At 40.8% G+C, this 17294-nt stretch overlaps 1 protein-coding gene across 30 annotated transcripts in view; it reads right to left on the bottom strand.

The window, feature by feature from the left end:
- Nucleotides 1–17294, bottom strand: part of TASP1 (taspase 1) — a 318225-nt gene that overhangs the window by 214489 nt on the left and 86442 nt on the right. The window lies entirely within an intron of this gene.

Raw genomic sequence — 17294 nt, 5'->3', positions numbered from 1 at the left:
TGCCCAACTAAATAAGTTAGAAAGGGAACAAGAAAAACACAAGGAGAAAAAACGGAAGATGAAAAATCAATGAAAGAGGAATGAACACCAAATGAAAAGATCCAAAAAGGCAATAAAATAAATAAACAGAAGAAAGAAGGGCAAAATCAGTCTGTGACTGAACAACTTGTCGAATGGACAAACTGAATGAATGAAATTGAACAGGCAATGATTTTCTCCAGGCACCAAAGCTCAGCAGGGCTCAAGCCTCCCGCCTTCTCCTCCGGGGGGAGGCTTGGCTCTTGGCAGTAACAGAAGACACTATCAGATGTCATGGTAGAGGTGGCGTTCCTGACTCACTCTGCATCCCCTATCCCTGCCCCACAGAGAAATACCACCCTTCTCCAAGTCCCAAGGTCTCGAAAACCCCAGAAGAGATCTTCTCAATCACCTCCCAAACACACAGGGGCCCTGGCCCTGAGAGCACAACCTAAGCCCAGCAGCTCTCCCCTCTCTGGAAGCCTCTTTATACACTGGCTTCTTCTAGGCTCCTCTGTGGCTTGTCTTGCCACTCATCCACCTATAGGCAGCAACAAACCAAGTGTCATGACACTTTTTAATTGTACCTCATTAATAAGTCAAACTTTCTGTCCTCTGAAACTGCCTTTTGCTGTTTTTATGCATGATCCAGGCTCAGCCTCTCCAAAGCAGTTTTCCTCTAACTTCTCGTATTCCTCTGATTATTTCATATTTCAATCTTCCCTAAATATAATGCTTTTGCACATCATTCCTAAATGAGTTTTGTCCCAAGAGCACATCCTTAACAACTGCTGAGAAATCTTTCGCTGGTCCCATAATAACCAAACTGAAGCCCAGAGTCGTTTCTCACAATGTGGAAGTGATCTTTATTTCAGGAGGCTGTGCATGCTCTGTGGTCCAGTGTTCAAAACAAACTTCTAAGGCTTTTCCCATGAAACACGAAGCCTCTCACTTTATCCACAAAGAGATGATATGTCTTTATACTGGACACACACCCCACCATTCGATGTTTTCTTCCGGTAACACTTCTTTACCGCCTTCTCATCCCCTAGATCAACCATCTGGATCACACTCCTCGCGTTTGACTAACCAATTCGGTTTCTTTAATTCCAGATTGCTTTCCTAAAAGCTCTAAATAATTAGTATTCATACAACATTTTAGCTTTAAGTATTTTAGCTTTTACTTTTTCTACTAGAGAGCTGGTCATCCTTCACTGTCTTAAACTCAATGATTGCTGTCTGGGAAACAAGTTCAAGGGAGGAGGAAATCAAGATTATTTGGCAGTTTCACCTCCAAGAGGCACATATACGAAAGGACTTCAACCACAGAGATGGTGCACCATGCTACCAGCACACACACTAATAGGCTATGAATGTCATTACCTGGGCAGATTAAAAACACGTAAATAAATGAGCTAAGACTGCTAATTAAATAGACAGCAACAAAGTCTCTTTAATAAGAGCAGGCAACCTTTTTCAATTTAGTTGTCCAATTTGGCTCTTTCCAGGAACACCTGGTCGTGGTCTGGACTTCTGGTCTCGCTTTCATTTCAGACTTACATGTACCTTCTCTGGATAAAATTACACTTTTTCTTTTAAATACCAGCACTCCACTGGCCTTTGAACTGACTCTTAAAGCAGTGGGGAATAACAGATAAAGGACTCAAAGGTAACTTGGACAATCTGGAGTCTATTCCTGCCAATGAAACACCATGACAATTGGGATGGGTCATTTAACCTGGATTTAAATTCCACCCTCTTCAGACTTTAGAACAATATTTGACACTGACTTTAGTAACAAAGTAACAAGTTACTTCATGTGATGTGAAATTTTTTTAAGTACAGCAGTATTCATTTGACCATATAATTATGAGTATACTCACAAAAATAGAAATTGTCATTTAAAATGATAAATACATAACAACTAAAGATCAGCATATTAAAAAGCAAAAGGGGAGCAAAAATGCCCATATACTTATTTTCCTTTTGTTCCTCAATAAATTAAAATCTTATTAGAAATTAGAGATAAATCAAAGAATTACAAAGAATAAGAAGGAGTTAAGTATAGTTTAGAATATAAAATACAATCTAAACTAATTATGATAGTACTAAATCTCAGAAATTCTAAAACCATTCAAATTAACTCCAATGATGTTTTCAGAGACTTCCAACACTTCAAAGCCTATGTTTAACGCAAATAGCCGCGTTATATTTCAAAATATTCTCCTCATTTGCGTCCAAGTACAGTCAGTGCAAATAGATGTTCGGGAGGACTCTGGCTTTGGACTTATTTCCTCCATGGCCTATTTCACTTTGCCAAATTCTGTGAACATCTGAATCCTTTCAACTGCCGTGCCCCCATGGGGGATTACAGACTGCCAAAACCAGAGTTTGGTCTGACCAGAAAAGTTTGTCAGAAGTTGGTGCACTCTAGTTTGGTTTTTGCATACCAAAAATTGGATCATGTACTGCTATTCACGCCGCCTCTCTAGATGGTCTCACACGTTCACATTACCTGCCCAGCCCCCGTGAGCATTTGGATTTGAAAACACTGTTCTGCAGAAACTCTGTAGTGCAACCTGCTTATCCACTCACAGCCTTCTTCTAAACTTAGGAATTTCTCTTTCTCTCTACAGTTATGTAAGCCCTACTCTTTAACCAAGACATTAGACCCAAAGACTAAAGTATTAGTCACTCAGTCATATCCAGCTCTTTGCAACCCCATGGACTGTAGCCTGCCAGGCTCCTCTGTCCATGGGATTTCCCAGGCAAGAATACTGGAATGAGCAGCCATTCCTTTCTCCAGGGGATTTTCCCACCCCAGGGATTGAACCCGGATCTCCCACATTGCAGGCAAATTCTTTACCGTCTGAGCCACCAGGGAAGGCCCAGCTTAAACTCTAGCTCTTCATAAAGCCTACCATGTGCTTAGAGTGACTTTCTCTATCCTGCTAATCCCTGCAGCTCTTGTGGATGATTTCATTCTTCTGCCACATACCAAATCAGTTTGATATGAGTTTCCTTTATTGCTTAACTCCTCTGGAACACATAAAATGGTCAGGGCCTCTCAATTTATTCCCTAAAACCTGCTTGAAAACCTGTGTATAAATAGTACTCAATAAATGCTTGCTGGTGATAATGATGAAGTCAAGGTAAAATAGGTACTGCAAAGAAAAACTAAAGATCCCAAGAGGCCATGACCTCCGGTGGGCACGCCACTCCAAGCCTGTGCACTCCTCCAGGTCACTGACTGGTGAGTTCCTCAAAGTTTTAGGTGATACAAATCGGTGAAGCAGTGAAAATGGAGCACTGCCTATTCCTTGACTAAAAAACATAAAATGACCACAGAAGAGATGACAACGCTTGTACAGTGAAAATGCTCTCAATGTGGGGGGCGGGGGCGGGGGGGAAGCACAACCACAGGCTTCATAGACCGTCTTAGCTTGCAAGGCAATCCCCATTTCCATTCCATCCCCTATCGCTCCTTGGAAAATCACACAACCAAAATAAACAAGTGCTAGAAAATGGGTAGGAATTTTTGTGGTGGTGAAGGTTCATTCTTTTTCCTAGGGGGAGAGAAAAAAAAAGACATGTTCTAAGAGTACATTTGTAAAACAGGCATTTTTACCTGCATAACAGAAGTGGGAATTGGTCACATTTCTCTAGATGGCTAGATGGGCACGCCCCCTTGTGGACACTTCCTGACTCAACTCTAGAGTGGTTGGTTGCTTCTGAGATATTAGTTCCCTACAATCACTTCCTTCACTTACTGAATAATATTATTAGTACTATTTCCAGACAACTTAACTTTTCTTTCATTATATCCCCAAATACAAGCTTATTGTTAAAAGTGAGGTATAGTTTTGGACTAACAATATGCCTGAAGCATTAGAAAGAAGATTCAAACTTGTAAGACTTACAATTAAAGAAAATAACAGATGTATTGCTCTCTCAAAATTTATAGTAGAATCATTGATTGTAGATGTTAAAATTAGTAATGTTAATTGAGTAAAGGTATTTTTCAAGGCACTGTGATAGGAATTAAAAACAAATGCTTATGCCTCTATATGCCTACATGAATAAGATAAAATAACCACACACATCAATCTCAAAATGGCAAAAGCAGCAGATAATTCAACAAGCACTTATTGAGTGCCCATTACATGTACTAAATAGAAGAAAGGAATTTGTTTTAATCTGGGTAGCATTTGAGCTGGTCCTTAAAGAAGGGCTTGGATTACAATTTCAGTAGGCAAAGTGGCAGGTATTCCATTATTAATTATCATTTATTCCACAAAGAGAAAGAGACATGAGCAAAACTTAGAAATGAGAACTTTCAGCAAATTCATTAAAAATCAAATGCAGAGATGTAATTGGTAGTAGGGGGGACAAAAAAGATTATTCCAGGAGAGAAATAATGGAAAAGGAGGTTGGGTACAAGCTTGAAGAGGGTTTATAAAGTCAATCTAAAGAAACTGGGTTTTAACTACAGATAGCAAAGATTCTATTAAAGTTTCTCCCAAGAGAAGGATAAGACCAATACAGGTATTTTTAAGGAAATGTATATGGGGATAATACACAGACTTAAAGAGGAATGGGGAGAGTCTAGAAGTAGGGAGGCCAGTTAGAAAGATACTGCAACCATCCAGTCATCAAGGGAAAAATGGTATAGATTTAAGAGTGATAGGTATGTCAAAAAGAAGCAATCAAAATAAAACAAACAAAACAAAAAATAATACCTATATTTATCAATTGTTCAATGAGCACTTATTATATATATTATATAATATGAGGTTAAAAGATGCTTGCTCCTTGGAAGGAAAGCTATGAGAAATCTAGAAAGCATATTAAAAGCAAAGACAGCATTTTGCCAACAAGGTTCATATGGTCAAAGCTCTGGTTTTTCCAGTAGACATGCATATGGATATGAGAGTTGAACCATCCTTTAAGAAGGCTGAGTGCTGAAGAATTGATGCTTTTGAATTGCGGTGCTGAAGAAGAGTCTTGAGAGCTCCTTGGACAGCAAGGAGATCAAAGCAATCAATCCTACAGGAAATCAACCCTGAATATGTATTGGAAGGACTGATGCTGAAGCTGGAGCTCCAACACTTTTGCCACCTGATGCAAAGAGCCGACTCACTGGAAAAGACCCTGATGCTGGGAAATATTACAGGCAGGAGGAGAAGGGGGTGACAGAGAACGAGATGGTTGGACAGCATCACCAACTCAGTGGACATGAGTTTGAACATCAAGAAACAGTGAAGGACAGGGAAGCCTGGTGTGCTGCCGTCCATGGGGCGGCAAAGATCGGACACAACTCAGCGACTGAGCAACAGACGTTATACGCCAAACTGAGAAACCATGGCAACCAAAACAGATAGGGTCCCTGTCCTCCTGGAACCTGCACTGTAATGGAAGAGAAAGACATCAAACAAGCACCCTCAGAGAAAGGCAGCTGGAGCTGCATGACCACTTGAGTGACAGGTAGGAGGGGGAAGGGCAAAATTTCCGGGATCTGGAATCACAGGACAAAGGCCCAGACTCCTGCAGCATCTTGACAGTGTGACCTCCTGAGAGTAAAAGAACAAAAGACTGGAAAGAAAGACAGGCACCTGCTCCTATCAAGTCCTGTGGGATCTGTTAAGGGGCTGCACTTTATTTCTAAGTGCAGCTGGAAGTGACTGAAGAGGGTCATGACAAAATCAAATTGAACTGTTAAGTGATTCCATGAATGCTGTGTATAGAACTGACTGGAAGTGGCAGCAGCAGATGGACTGGGATGCTACCACAGTCATGCAGGAGATGGTGATGAACCTTGACTCTAGACTTGCTGAGCTAAGCTAGACATGAGACGTGTAATAAGCAACTGGAAAAGTCAGGGCATGAAAAGTGGGATGGAAATAAAGATTTGGACTCATTCACTCAAACACAGTTTCATGGGCACTGTGTCTGGTGCCTGTTGAAAAATAAACAATTTATTTATGAAAAATAAATTCTGGAATAAGGTGAAAGGAGAAAAGAACTCCAGTCTTCCTAGAGGAGAGCTAAATGAGGAGTGGACATGAACTTAACTGGATGCAATCATGGAACTACCAACTCCTCTAAAACATTCTATGTTCACTGAAGAAATGATTACTGAGCAGGTGCTTTTCCAGGCCCACTGTGACATACTAAGCAGAAAAAACAACGACTCTCAAATTCTGCCCCAATACCTTACACATCCCTGCAGATTTTCATTTAGTAAATTGAGAGTAGAGCCTAAGAACCTCCCACCAGTACATCTAAAACTACCCAGATGGGGATTTTCCTGGTGGTCCAGAGGTTAAGACTGCATGCTTCCAATGCAGGTGGCGAGGGTTCGATCCCTGGTCAGGGACATGTCATGCAGTACAGCCAAAAGAAAACAAAAACAAACACACTACACGGATGAAGATAACAGTTAGCCAGGTTGAGCACACACTAGAATAAAGAATCTCTCAATGAGAGAATCAAGAGGTTTGGACAGGCTCTGTTTTGCCAGGGAGAATATATTAGAGAAGTGTCACACGGAAAGACGGCAGTCAGCTGGCACCACATGCTGACAGTATGGCTGAGCAATCTCATGTCCAGAGCAGCTCCACGTCTGCCCCGGGCCTCTGGACTGGCCCATGTCAGACCTTTACCAGACCTTCTCTGGTCAGACCTCTCCTGGTCCTCTGTACCCATCTCAGCCAGCAACACTCCCTCCACTCCTTGAGTGATCCCAGCCTCGGCTCTTGAATAGTTTCTGGCCTGTGACTTTTTATTCAGAATGTTCTAGGCTGATTACAGAAGACGTGGGCCAGTCAGGACTTTGAAAACTCCAGTTTTCCTTCATCTTACTTAAGCAGTGGGTCTTATCTTCTGATCTTAAAGCATCCCTGTTACTGACCTCTGTGTGTGTGTGTGTGTGTGTGTGTGTGTGTGTGTGCGTGAGCGTGCGCGCGCGCGCCAGTGTATTCACATTTGTCTTTTCACGTGCTGGTTTATTCTGCTGGCCTTAACACATGCGTATATTGGCTACACACGTGTTAACACCACTATATCTGTGACAGGTCAACTCAGGTCATTAACACGTGGGGATACAGTATGAGGACATATTTAAAAATTCTGACTTAGAACCTCATGCTGTAAACATCATGATCTAAACCAATTCCCAGACAGGAAGACGTCTATGAAATTCCATTCACTGGAGGAATTTCCACTTAGGAAAGCTATAATATGACAATTTGTACATTACATACAAGGTCAGCTAAGATTATCCCAATGATAACGAAGGAATAACTTCATTTTCCCCTCCTATGATTCTGGTTAAATATCAAAACTTACAGGAGGCTCTACAGAGCTGATGGATACTCAAAACAGAGGGCGGATTTACAAGTCTAACAACATCTGATGTCAACCTATAATAAGCCTCCTGGAAAACCACATTCCCTTACAAAATAAAAACAGCAGTTATGGTCTGTTAACACTGATTTCTTGCCTCACTAATCTCACTTATAATTTTAAAACTCAGTGTAAATTTAAGGCATAGTTTCATGAGGGTTTAAAAAGATTTGGGAAGAAATCCAACCTACTAGGTATTGAATCTTTATACAAGAACTTAGAAACTTTTTCTGACATATTGCCCAGCTATCGAGGGTTGAAAGTTCTGGATATGGATAATTGATGAATTGGCATAAACTGCTACAAACTGTAAATCTTTAAAGAAACTCCATCAATTTACATTGCAAAGGAATACTGCTCATCAGACTGTATAACCTATGTCAATGCATGAGGTGGTAGTAATCTAGTAATAGAAGCAATTAAGTTACTGACCTACTTTCTGATTCACACGTAAGTGCTATATGTAATTAATCAGTAATCAGATAATCTTCAGATCAGATCAGATCAGATCAGTCGCTCAGTCATGTCCGACTCTTTGCGACCCCATGAATCACAGCACGCCAGGCCTCCCTGTCCATCACCAACTCCCGGAGTTCACTCAGACTCACATCCATCGAGTCAGTGATGCCATCCAGCCATCTCATCCTCTGTCGGTCCCTTCTCCTGCCCCCAATCCCTCCCAGCATCAGAGTCTTCTCCAATGAGTCAACTCTTCACATGAGGTGGCCAAAGTACTGGAGTTTCAGCTTTAGGATCATTCCTTCCAAAGAAATCCCAGGGCTGATCTCCTTCAGGATGGACTGGTTGGATCTCCTTGTAGTCCAAGGGACTCTCAAGAGTCTTCTCCAACACCACAGTTCAAAAGCATCAATTCTTCGGCGCTCAGCTTTCTTCACAGTCCAACTCACATCCATACATGACCACTGGAAAAACCATAGCCTTGACTAGATGGACCTTTGTTGGCAAAGTAATGTCTCTGCTTTTGAATATGCTACCTAGGTTGGTCATAACTTTCCTTCCAAGGAGTAAGCATCTTTTAATTTCATGGCTGCAGTCACCATCTGCAGTGATTTTGGAGCCCCCAAAAATAAAGTCTGACACTGTTTCCACTGTTTCCCCATCTATTTCCCGTGAAGTGGTGGGACTGGATGCCATGATCTTTGTTTTCTGAATGTTGAGCTTTAAGCCAACTTTTTCCCTCTCCACTTTCACTTTCATCAAGAGGCTTTTTAGTTCCTCTTCACTTTCTGCCATAAGGGTGGTGTCATCTGCATATCTGAGGTTATTGATATTTCTCCTGGCAATCTTGATTCCAGCTTCTGTTTCTTCCAGTCCAGTGTTTCTCATGATGTACTCTGCATAGAAGTTAAATAAACAGGGTGACAACATACAGCCTTGATGAACTCCTTTTCCTATTTGGAACCAGTCTGTTGTTCCATGTCCAGTTCTAACTGCTGCTTCTTGACCTGCATACAAATTTCTCAAGAGGCAGGTCAGGTGGTCTGGTATTTCCATCTCTTGAAGAATTTTCCACAGTTTATTGTGATCCACACAGTCAAAGGCTTTGGCATAGTCAATAAAGCAGATATAGATGTTTTTCTGGAACTCTCTTGCTTTTTCAATGATCCAGCAGATGTTGGCAATTTGATCTCTGGTTCCTCTGCCTTTTCTAAAACCAGCTTGAACATCAGGAAGTTCACGGTTCACATATTGCTGAAGCCTGGCTTGGAGAATTTTGAGCATTACTTTACTAGCATGTGAGATGAGTGCAATTGTGCGGTAGTTTGAGCACTCTTTGGCATTGCCTTTCTTTGGGATTGGAATGAAAACTGACCTCTTCCAGTCCTGTGGCCACTGCTGAGTTTTCCAAATTTGCTGGCATATTGAGTGCAGCACTTTCACAGCATCATCTTTCAGGATTTGGAATAGCTCAACTAGAATTCCATCACCTCCACTAGCTTTGTTGGTAGTGATGCTTTCCAAGGCCCACTTTACTTCATATTCCAGGATGTCTGGCTCTAGGTCAGTGATCACACCATTGTGATTATCTGGGTCGTGAAGATCTTTTTTGTACAGTTCTTCTGTGTATTCTTGCCATCTCTTCTTAATATCTTCTGCTTCTGTTAAGTCCATACCATTTCTGTCCTTTATCGAGCTCATCTTTGCATGAAATGTTCCTTTGGTATCTCTGATTTTCTTGAAGAGATCTCTAGTCTTTCCCATTCTGAAGAAGGCTTTCTTATCTCTTCTTGCTATTCTTTGGAACTCTGCATTCAGATGTTTATATCTTTTCTTTTCTCCTTTGCTTTTCCCTTCTCTTCTTTTCACAACTATTTGTAAGGCCTCCCCAGACAGCCATTTTGCTTTTTGCATTTCTTTTCTATGGGAATGGTCTTGATCCCTGTCTCCTGTACAATGTCACGAACCTCATTCCATCGTTCATCAGGCACTCTATCTCTCAGATCTAGGCCCTTAAATCTATTTCTCACTTCCACTGTATAATCATAAGGGATTTGATTTAGGTCATACCTGAATGGTCTAGTGGTTTTCCCTACTTTCTTCAATTTAAGTCTGAATTTGGCAATAAGGAGTTCATGGGCTGAGACACAGTCAGCTCCTGGTCTTGTTTTTGCTGACTGTATAGAGCTTCTCCATCTTTGGACAGGAAAATATAAATTTTAATATGTTACTTACAATTCAAAGAAATAATTTCAAATGGAAGATAATCACTCCACAGGATGAATTTATAGGTTTATAGAAAAAAATTAAATATATGAAGTATACTTCTTTATGTAAAAGAGAAGGCAAAGGAGTTTCTTACTTCTATTTACTCATGTATCTACACATTAACCATCTTCTTGAGAGACACCATAGGACACCAGATCAAGCAAATTTCTGCAAAAGAATAATTACTCCTTCCCTGCACACATAATATACAGACACGTACACAAGTACAAATAGAGCAATCTGAGGAAAATATGTTGTTTTTCATGCATTTATTTTCTTTGATCTTAACCTACCTCTCACCCAAAAAATACAGTGATTTAGTATGATACAGTTAAGCGTTTACATAATAATTTCAAGATGGTGGATAAAAGGGAAAAATGTTACCCACAATATACTTCAAAAGAATAGAATATATTTATATGAAGCGCACAAAGCAAGGCCCAACATTTCCTGTCTGAAACATGTGGCCAATTTGATGTCCCTATGTGGTGGCTAAAGAACACAAAATTAAAAGTTGTAGCATCTCTTTAGAGTGGTTTTGAACACACAACGCTGTACAAAAGCATTCAAGCCTTTCTAAACTCATTCACTGGAAACAGAAGAATGAAGGATACTCACATAATGAGAAGGGTCTGATTGTCTATCATTTCCCCACCCTACACAAGTACTGCTTTACCTAAAAATTATGAAATTAATTGAAAACTTAAATTATTTGTAAAAGTGATGGGAGGAGGCAAAGAATTCCATGTACATTCAACTGTAAAATCTGTTATTAAAGGAAAAGACATGGAAACTATTTCCACAATATGCTTCTGAAAAATGAAAGGGGAAAAAAAAGGCTTGAAACATCAAAAATGTTGAGATCAAACAATACCCCCAACCTCTTTTAATACTCTAAGAATGAAAGAGCCCCTTCTAGTAACTTCCAGGGCTAGCTGTTTGAAACTGATATTTATGAAATGTAGACTATCCTGGGCACTGAGTCTATTTGTTTTCCCAACCTATGGATTTCTCCTCTTGGTAACACCTCCTTCCCTTATATAACAAGGTTATGTAACAATTCAGTCAGTCCGGTAACTCCAGCTAAGAGCTGCTATTGGTCAATGAGTTAAGCACTCATTCCAAAAGAAAGTTTCCTTTTTTAAAAATGCTAAGATTGATGCTAACACCATTACCTTTTACTTTTTGTATCAAAACAAAAGATAAATTTAAAACACGTCATCACTTCATCACATATACCACAAGAATTATGGATCCACATTCTAACAATGAGTCCAAGGCAACACTGCCAGGGGAGAACCAGACGCAGTGCGTGGGAGCCACAAAGGACAGAGGCGCGCACTAAAGGCCACCATGAGTGCTGGACTCAGGCTGAAGGAGACCCCACAGGGCCAACAGTTCTGGTTTCAACACAGACAATGTGTTATCACAGCTCAATTAAATAATGTCAGTCGCTCAACAACATGGTTCAAATTTCAATTACACGGTATAGTAACTGTGAGTAATTGCATAAAGTATAAACTTCACTACTAGCTCTTCAGTCCAAAGATCACTGTTAACTACATAGTCGTCCATCATTATCAGTAACCAATCGTGTCATTTTATTCAAAGTCTGTCCTGATAGACAGCGAAGTGTGTAGTTGTGCTGCCTCCTTGTTTCCCAGTGATAAATCCACATGCCATTTTTTTCGGAGAAGGCAATGGCACCCCACTCCAGTACTCCTGCCTGGAAAATCCCAAGGACGGTGGAGCCTGGTGGGCTGCAGTCCATGGGGTCGCTAAGAGTCAGACACGACTGAGCAACTTCACTTTCACTTTTCATTTTCATGCATTGGAGAAGGAAATGGCAACCCACTCCAGTGTTCTTGCCTGGAGAATCCCAGGGACGGGGGAGCCTGGTGGGCTGCCATCTATGGGGTCGCACAGAATTGGACACGACTGAAGCAACTTAGCAGCAGCAGCAGCAGCAGCCATTTTTTTAAAAATTGACAATCTAAAAAGGACACTATACAAACAAGATGAAAGTGAACCAAAGAAGCAGTGATAATGCTGGAAGTGAAATTCCAATAAAAAATAAACGAAGTTACAGAAGAAATAGTTGACCATGGGAATTTTAGACACTGTCACCATTCAAGAGACTTTAGATCTACACTCAGAGGAACTCAGTGAAGACAAATTGGTCAATATAAGTAAGGAATGTAGTTGTAACAAAAAGGATGAAGATGTCACAGAGGAAGTAACACTTGGAAAAAATTTGACATTAAAGGAACTGAGGGATCACTTATAACATGGAAACAGCAAAAGATAAAATGGTGAAAGCAGATCCAAAATTCAAAGGGAGTTTGACAGTTCGCCATGACATAATCAGATACTCACTCCACGCTGTAAGTTATATGACAGGAAGGCAAGCATTGTTTAAACTATTCTTGATAATGAATTTTTTATACAGAAAAAAAAAACTCTAATTCTGATGTTTTAATTAGTGTACTAAATAAATATTCATTTTAATTTTCTGCTTATTTCTCTATGCATTTATAACCAACAATAAAAGAATTTTTAATGTTTTGACAAAAATGTTTAAAGGTCACGGAACAAGTGTAACTTTTGCCATTAAAATCCCTTGTACGATCTTGGTTTGCATGGTCGTTTTCATGGTCCAGCACTATCATGCAAAGTGTGGACTGCCTGTATACACTGCAAGGGAAAGAAGTGGGTAAGAGAAAATCCAGAGCAGCTGGGCCTGCCCAGAGAGGGGAGTGGAACAGACAGCAAACAACTACTGCCTCTATGTTAACAGCACTGCAGGTAAATAATAATCTCCTCCTTCTCCAGCATGTTTTCCCCACTAAGTCACACACAAAAAAAGCATGGATGAAACAGAGATACCAATTATTAAGAACAGACAATTACTCAGAACTTATTCCTCATTTTTTAATATTATATCATAAACCCATGTATTCTGAAACTGAAAACAAAATGGGTTTTATTTGATTTATGGGTAGATTAGCAGCTTACGCCAGTATTGGTTTGCAGCAACAAGGGACATATTAATAGTGGGGAGAAAAATGACAAAAATAAGTTCTCTGTTCACACTATGCACTATAAATTACCTACCTAATAACCACTCTCCTCCCCTTCCTTTGACAAGGAAAGAACTATTTCGTTGGGAAGATAAGTCATGAGCTGAGAGAGAGTAATTAGGAAAATCCACTCAATTTCTTAGGCTCTTTTGCAGCTGGGAATAGTCATGTGACCAAAATAAATAACTAAAGAGGACTCCATTGAGAGGGAGCCTGGAAAACCTTTGCATCCCAGATAGAAAGGTGACAGACACATCTGGCACCAGTCTCCCCTTCCCCACCCTCCATGGTCTCACTTTCTCACCTTCAATGCAGACGTGACACCTCAAATTAAAGAAACCATATTCCACCCATAAGGCAAGAGGCGTGAGAGAAAAGGCCCAAGAGAAATCCCAGATATGTTGGCTCCAGCATCACTAGAAGCCTGAGCTCACAAAAGCTTGCAACCCACCCACTTCGAAATTTTTTATACGCCAGGGAGCAGGGGGACAAATATGCATTTCCTAAGTCACTGTCAGGTTTTCTGTTGTTTGCAGTCAAAAGCATCCCAGTGATTAACCACTCTTATTTTAAACTAAGTCAAATCTAAGTGTAGACGGTCAGAGACTAAGGAAAATAAAAATACTCTGATTGAGGTAGCAAGCTAATGAAATATGCTTCTTGCTTTAACTCTGATTTCTATTAGTACTGTCCATGGGGTCGCAAAGAATCGGACACGACTGACTGAACAACAACAAAATAATTAGTACTTTGACAAGGTCTGGACAATCAGTCACCGTTTTAAGAAAAAAGAGAAATATCAATGCAACAAAAATCTCCAAATTTATTTCCTTTTTTATCAGGCTTAAAAATATTTATTCTACTGTATACTCCTTTCAAGACAATATTTACGTCCTCCAACACTGAATAACCAAGGAAGTGAACATTAGCAAAGTTACCAAAAACCCTATTCTTCTCATTATGTTTATATACCCAGCTCACAGCTTCTTTTATGTAGCCACAACACGCAGTAGTGCTGGGCGTTAGTCAATGCTGGCTAACCAAAACGGTGTGGAATCTATACACACAGAACAGGCAGTGATAAACTAAACACAGGTCAATTTAGAAAACAGCTATTTGCCCTTTCCTGTCACATCTCTAAAAAGTTGCTATACTTCCTCTCAAAAATTGTAATTTCCTGCTCCATTGGCTCCTTATCTGGTAGCCTGTTCTTTCTGGGAGCATTTTTATCACCTCTGCCAAGGTTACGCAGCAAACATCTGTAAGACAAAACCTGTGGCCAGCACCCTTCCCTAAAGACAGAAGCTCGGTCAGAGTCATTTTTGTAGGTCAATGTCAAAACACAGTGCTTCTTAAAGTTTAAACATTCTGAATACTAAAAACATTTTCCTGTCATTTCAGGTGTCTAAACCACGCCATCTGAATCATGCCTGAACTCCAGCTGTGTACCCACCACGGCCAGCATCCCTTAGCACCCTCCCTTCTCCACGGCAAGACTCCGCCTTGCGGAGCAGCTTTCTTTCTCTTCCGGCGGAGCAACATTAAAGACGAAGGTAAACAACGGCAAAGGCAAGATGATGAGGCCTCCGTGAGCGACCATCACCAAGCACGTGATCATCTCTTGACATTTCTGTTTCTCCTAACAGCCACAGAAGCAGAATATCACTATTTTCTATTTTAAATATCGCTATTTTAAAAATAAGTAAACAGAGACTTCATAGGTGAAATTATCACTGAATTCTCAGAAGGTCACTGAAAACAGTAAAGTGTCTCGACCCCGCTTCCAACTCCACAGCAAAACTTCTTGAAAGCATTATCTCCACTGTGTTCTCCGGATGGCGCCTCGGCAGCAGGTCTACAGTCCTCCACGCTAGGGAGACCGTCCTCACCCGGGTCCGCAGTCACCAGGTCCTGAGTCCACAGGCCCGGCCTCCGCCCGCCTCCTGTTTCTCAGCAGCATCTGACCTGGTGACGACTGGCTCTGAGCTGCTCTCTGCTTCCTGGCCGCTCTCTCCTGGGGGCCCTTCTACCCCACTGGCTGCTCCATCTTTTTCTTTCATTGGTTTCTTCTCCTCTCAACATAGACATGTCAATCTGGCCCGGGTTCAGTTTTCAGACCTCTAACTTCACTCACTCCTCAGTGAGCTCATCTGGCCACATGGATTTATATTCCTTTTATGCCAATAATTTCCAAATGAGAAACTCCCTCCTGACCTACCCCTAAGCTTCAGATGCATACAACCAACTCCACAGTCAGTGTCTCCTGCTACCACATCAAGCTTTTCATTGGAAATCCTCCTAACCAGGTTGATGAGTGGCTGTTTAAAGTTTTCAAAAATTGATTATCCTCTGGGTAATATCCTCTGTACTTACAGAATCATGAAAAAGGACACATATTATAAATACATCCTTTCTTAATTAATACACAAAACCAATTCATTCATTCACTAGCCAATCTTTTTAACATAAGACCAAAGCCCATTCTCTGGATGTAAGCCCACATATAAATGTTCCATATCATCTTTCTATAACACCCTGGATTGTCCTATGATTTCAAATTTTATCTAAAATAGAACAAGAATATAAAGACATTTAACAACACACTCTGAATACAGAAAGCTTCTAGATTTTTATGATTTTTCTCAATCTTTTATAACTGACTTGCCCCAACTTAATTCTATGGCAAAAATAATTCTATTTTTACAGACCCACTCTGCTTTTTCAAATTAGTTTTCAAACAAACAACCCTTTTGATTCTCAAGCAGACAACTCTCTTTTTAAGCTCAATGACCAACCTAGATAGCATATTGAAAAGCAGAGATATTACTTTGCCAACAAAGGTCCATCTAGTCAAAGCTATGGTTTTTCCAGTGGTCATGTGTGGATGTGAGAGTTGGACTGTGAAGAAAGCTGAGTGCCGAAGAACTGATGCTTTTGAAGTGTGGTACTGGAGAAGAGTCTTGAAAGTCCCTTGAACTGCAAGGAGATCCAACCAGTCCATTCTAAAGGAGATCAATCCTGGGTGTTCACTGGAAGGACTGATGCTAAAGCTGAAACTCCAGTACTTTGGCCACCTCATGCGAACAGTTGACTCACTGGAAAAGACCCTGATGCTGGGAGGGATTGGGGGCAGGAGGAGAAGGGGATGACAAAGGATGGGATGGCTGGATGGCATCACCGACTCGATGGACGTGAGTTTGAGTGAACTCCGGGAGTTGGTGATGGACAGGGAGGCCTGGCATGCTGTGATTCATGGGGTTGCAAAGAGTTGGACACGACTGAGCGACTGAACTGAACTGAACTGAACTGATTCATCAGTTTACAGGAGACTCGAAGAACTATGTAACTACAGCAATAGAAAACAAGAGCATAATGAGACTCTTAGTGGCACAAAATTCAACTGAAGAGGGTAGAGGAACAATGCACACTAAAAGAGGTCTATTAGGGTACTTTGGCATCCGATAATATGTTTATGGTGAAAATAAAAAGTATTGGTTAATGTGAGTCTGTTAAGGGGATATGGACTAAGAAAGTTCTTTTTCTCCACTTCCCACCTCTATCACCATGAAATCATACTTTCTCTAACTCCCCTCACCTTAAGAAATGTCAATACCCAAAGGACTAAAACTAAAACCTTTAAATCCCCTCTCTCTCTCACCAATCTTTCAGACACCAGTAATTTCTGCCCTTTGTAGGAACCCTTACAATATATCCTGGATGTAGTCACCTCTCTCCATCTCCATCATCCATGGTCCAAGTCGCTATCATCTCCCAACTATAAAAATTGTGCACCTAGTCTCCTCACTTCTGTTCCGGCCTCCCCTTTCTCCACATAGCAGCCTGAAAGAACTTGGTAAAACCTATCTCTCACTAAGAGAGACAATTTCGTATGCATTCATACGTGAGTAAACCACACACAGCTATAACAGAAAGTGTAAGTCAGTATATAAGCGATTACAGAAGGGCTAATCAAAAAAGAATACTGAGATTCCAAGTTTATCAAATGCTGATGTGACATGAGATCAGGAACTGGGTGCTGACTGACCTTGAAGCCATAGGTGGGGA

The sequence above is a fragment of the Bos grunniens genome, chromosome 13, assembly GCF_055505025.1.
Source record: "Bos grunniens cultivar Pamir isolate PY7600 chromosome 13, Bosgru_T2T1.0, whole genome shotgun sequence".
In the NCBI taxonomy this organism is placed as follows: Eukaryota; Metazoa; Chordata; class Mammalia; order Artiodactyla; family Bovidae; genus Bos; species Bos grunniens.
This window is presented reverse-complemented; position numbering and strand designations above follow the sequence as displayed.